This window comes from Gavialis gangeticus, unplaced genomic scaffold (genome assembly GCF_001723915.1).
Source record: "Gavialis gangeticus isolate Ggan-Ray unplaced genomic scaffold, GavGan_comp1, whole genome shotgun sequence".
Taxonomy (NCBI): Eukaryota; Metazoa; Chordata; order Crocodylia; family Gavialidae; genus Gavialis; species Gavialis gangeticus.
The window spans coordinates 31,845,281-31,850,378 of NW_017729029.1; the positions used below are offsets into that span (position 1 = coordinate 31,845,281).

Here is a 5,098-nt window from a genome sequence, read left to right on the forward strand (position 1 = left end):
GGGTAGGGCCAGGCACCACCAGGATCGCGGGCCTCCGGGGGGCAGCAGGGGATGGGGCCGGGCAGGGCAGGGCTGGGGGGGGCTGGGGATTGGGCAGAGCTGGTGGGGTTCCCCCCCATAGTCCCCTCCCCCCTCCTCCAGCTCCTCCAACTCCTTACTTATGGCACAGGAGCCAACCATAGAGATGCTCTGGCAGCCAGAGCATTTCTGTAGAGGACCCAGCCTCCGGTTGCCTCAGGTCCAGGACTGTGCCCTGCCCTGTGTTATTTAACTTCCGGTTTTTTTTAGACCCCTGGATATCCAGGGGTCTAATTTGCAAGTTTGCAGCCTGGGGGTCAAGTTTGCAGCACAGGGAACATCTTTTCATTCCTACACATGCCTCTTCCCCTGTCCCAAAGGGGTTTGAGATGGGGCAAGAGGCATGTGTGCGTTCATCTGGATGCGTCCATTGAGGCTTTATGTTGCAACAAATTAGTCTACTGTGCAGTTATGTACATGTGTAGATGCACTCCCTTATTGTTATGTTGTGAAGTTTTTCAAGTCAAGGTGACTATCCATATGATTCATGATTTACTAGTCAGCAAAGAAGTATGATGTATAACAATACAGAAGCTATATGCATGAGTTTGAATTTAAAATTTCTTATGGATTTTGTTGAATCATTCCCACAGAGTTGCTAGTTAGTACTTATTCATTGGTACAGTATATAGCTGAAAAATAGAAGGTATAATTACAGTATTTTCAAGATCTATGAATTTATAAACCTTTGCAATTTAAAGTACATGCCTTTTTGATGTGTAAATATTAATGTGGTCCCTAGAGTAAGGAGAATGCAATAAAATGCAGCAAGTAAATGAAGTAATCAAAGAAAAATAAATATTCATGAAATACTGGAATAATCATTTGATTATTTAATTGAAATGTACCAGAAGACTGAATGTACCCTCTGGGAAAAGAAGAAAAAAAATCTGTGCACAGAAATTCTTTTAAGAAAACTGAAGAACCCTTTTCATTTATAAAGGTATTTAAACTTAGTGATGCCAAAAACAATGTTTTAAGATACAACTTTCTTTCTTCTTTTATTAATACCTTATCAGCCATGATAGAATTTTGAACATCTAATTTGATTCTCATGATTTTTGCTGCTTCCTTACGCGTTCCACTTTTGAAGCCAATTAAATCAGAGTGATGCATTTCATTTGAGTTTACAATAAGTTTAATTTTCCAGATCAGTCTCATGCATAATACTCTGTAACAGATGTTTTTAAAAACACATTTTTGTAAACGTCTGCATTAAGCGATATTTTTCCTGGGTGTTCAGCTCATGTATGTTATCTACAGTGGTACAAGAATCAAACTAAGGTCCTGTTCTGTAATTTTTATGCACACATGTAACTTTATGCATATGCATTTTCCATTAAGTGCAAAGAAAGGAGGCATATATGCAAAGTTTCACATGTACATAAAGTGTTTACAGGTTCAAGGGGTACATTATGTTCTCTGGATTTTCTACCATGCCAAAGGCTGAATCTGCAGACTAAATATACTGAGAAAAAATATTAGCAAACTACACAAATATGTACATTTTAAAATACACATTGATATACAAGCCACTAGTGGACCTGACCCTGTTTCTACTCAAATGGTTAGGACATTATCTGTCATTTGCACTGTGGGCAGGGTTGAGTTCAATTCTGATATTTCCTTTTAGTTACAGTACAGGCACACTTTTGGAACATACTTCAGGTTTAGCTAAATTTCACAAACAGTGCTATTTCTGTGCAAAATTTCAGTACCAATGTTCAAAAATAAAAAAGAATATTTGTACCACTTGCAATCATGTAAAAATGAGTAGTTAGGGAGAAACTGTGCTGATGATTCTAGTTCTTTGTATTTAATAATGCTGGTAGGAAAATAAGGACTTCCATCAAGCTGTCTGCATTTCTAAAACATAACCGTTTTCCAGGTGTGAGTTATAGCACCTGGTGTTGAAGATTAGGCACTCAATGCATTGAAAAGAGCAGCCAATTAATAAAATAAAATACAATAATGGCCTTCCTGTAGAGGAAGCATAATGATGTACAGATGTCTCTTGTTAGACAACAAAAATCCAATTGGATGGAAGCAGAAATATGAGTCCCTTTTCACTTTTTTGCATCAAATATCTAAATTAAACCAATCAATCAATAACTATTTGAGTGTTAACAATAGCTTACAAGCTGCATCATGCAACTATGTAGCTTTCACCAAGGTGAACTTGATTCTTTCTCTGCCTTCATCTTTTTATGCCAGTAATTGGAAGTATAGAAAAGAGGTCAGATTCACAGGTGGTACAGATCAATATATCAATTTTTGTGAAATTATGCTAATTTATGGCACCGGATAATGCAGCCACTATCTTCAAGAACATTTATCACCAGCACTGTCACCACTGAATTTTGAGAATTAGCAGTAAGATAAACTATAACTAATTTAACACTGTTTAGAATAACAAATATGAAAATAAAACATTAAACCTAAAATAGCAAACCAGTCCTTTTCACAAGGTCATAAGTCCCCACAAATATATAAAAAGAGAAAACAGAATGAAATCCATAGTAGATTCTACTTCCTATGCTATATCTTCTATTTTGCTGTTATTTTCCTTTAAGCAACCAGGTTAAATTTTTCACAAGAATTCCAAGTTGATTTTTTTTACTGGACATACGTTTCTCTCTGTCTGTACCCTGTCTATATGCATTATCTCTAGCCATTTGTCTGCTCTTGGCATTGGAATACAGGTTGTCTCATCTAAACTCTTTATTGTAAAATATTCTATGAACACCACACTAAATGAAACTTGACCACTGTCCTTTGAAACAGCACTAAACCTGGCTGCTGTAGTCACTGAATAAAATAACTCCTGTGTTATACTTCCATAGAAAGACATTCTCCTTCAACACCATTCATAAAACAGTGGAAGTTTGGAGAGCCAGAAAAATAAAGAGACTTATCTTTAGAGTAGTAGAATTTTCCTCTTGGGCCAAATCTATTCTTCAACATGTTATACCTGCATATTGTTATGAGTTATTTTTAAGTGGCATGGTGCTAAACAGGGTTATCCTAGGTTATGCTAATCTCTAAATAGTGTTTGGCCACTGATGCACCCCCAGAATACAGGACATCTCCTTATTGAGGGGCAGCCCCCTCAGCCACTGGGCCCCTCAGCCAATCAGCAGAAAGGCTGGGGCCACTGGGCTCCTTGGCCAATCAGCAGCAAGGGGCAGGACTACCATAAAAAAGATGACCTCTGTCCCTTCCTCCCTGACTGAGAACCCTGCTCCTTATGGCTGCGCACTGCCCTAGCTGTAGGCACAACAAATAGAATCACAAGGACAAATGATTAACATATATTTCCACCAATCAACTGAAAAACAGGACTTTTTGCAGTCTATTCCTCGTTTAGAAATGGACGGGGGGGAAAGGGTTAAAAAACAGGATGGTCCAGTATAAAACAGGACCAACGGACACCCTATTTCAGGATTATGTCTTTTAATATTTCCTTGGCATGGCTACATTTTAAGGCAAGGAGGCATTTCTTTTTTGCCCTCTTCCATTAATAGAGAAGTAGGGCCTTCTAGAATACATGATTATAAAATAAAGCAGTGTTGGCAGTATGTGAATTGTAAAATGAGAAATCCAATACAGTGGCTTCAGAGGGCTATACAAAAAGCAGGAACTTACCATTTCCCCTTCTGCATTGTTCCTATGCCAGTTCTCAGAATGTTACAGAAGTTATCTATTACACTACATATACTCTATCCAGATTCGTATGGTTAGGGATATCCAGACAATTGAGCCATTTCAGTGGCAATATCCTGAAGCATTTTAGAGTACTGCTCAGAAGAGGAAGTTTTACTATACAGCTGTCCCTGTTGTTTCATGTTTTACTATTCAGATCATAAGCTGAGATACAGAGTTCATCCTCTCAAGTATAGCTTATAAAAAGGTTTGTATACTGTGTACTGTGTCTAATGTCTTCAGCTGGAAGTATTATTCCACTAGAATATTTCCTGGAAATTAAAAAAAGAAAGGCATGCAATACATTTTATTTTTAAATTGAGTTAAATTGTGTTAATTTGCAATGACAAAAGGTACAGGAGCATTTGCAAATGGAATATCCATTGCAAATTCATTCATTGCAAATGGAATATCCATTTTATATGGAGTGAAAAAATGTTGTAAAGACAGAAAATAAAACAGCTATCTTAATATGAAATAATGCCTTCCAAAAAGAAATATAGATAGCCTGGTACAACTGACATATTTTCTAATTAAAAGATGGTGAAAATAGAATAGAACCTTCCCAAAGCAAAATGGTCTCCTACTGTTACACAAAAACCAAAGCAAAGCCAGAACATTCATGGGAAATAAATTCTGAACTAACACTAAGATTTTTGGGCATCTTTACATGTGTTCTGGGGTTGGGGTGGAGGAGAGTGCTTTAATTACAGCAGGTCTGAAGGCTATTGTAATTAAAATGCTTACAGCATCATGTGTTTTCAGCATCCTGTCCTTCAAAATGGTGGTGGAGTTGCTTTAACTAAAGCTCATTTGGCACCCTCATTGCCATTTTAAAGTGCATGGACACTGAATACACATGATGCAGAGGCTGCTTAATTAGCTTGTGTCAGAGCAGACATCTGGCATGTGTATAGGTGCCCTTTATGTTTAAAGAAAGACTCAGAGATCCTATGACAGCATTCTTTTACAACTGCATTATTTCTGTTATATCAAATAATTTATTTATAGAGCTTAATTATTTTTTCTGATTCATATTTATAACAAATGTTAATAGAAGTGCCTAAGTCAGTGATATTGTTTATTTAAACATACCAAGCAGAGGGTCAATTTGAATTGTCTCTCTCTCTAGGTACCATATCCAAACAGGACACTGGTGATCATAGTGTTCCACAGATCTCTTGTCTTTGAGGCATACAGAATTTCCAGTGTCAATATATTCATTTAGATAGACTCTTGACATACGTCAACCTTTGTCTTCCACAATCTCACCTTCCTTCAATCGTTTCAGTTATGACCCTACTTTCAATTTCTTCTT

The 5,098-nt window shown here is 37.2% G+C and overlaps 1 protein-coding gene across 1 annotated transcript in view; it reads right to left on the minus strand.

Moving 5' to 3' along the window:
* Window positions 1-5,098, minus strand: part of LOC109300344 (connector enhancer of kinase suppressor of ras 2-like) — a 444,864-nt gene that overhangs the window by 106,071 nt on the left and 333,695 nt on the right. The gene's annotated exons all lie outside the window — the stretch shown is intronic.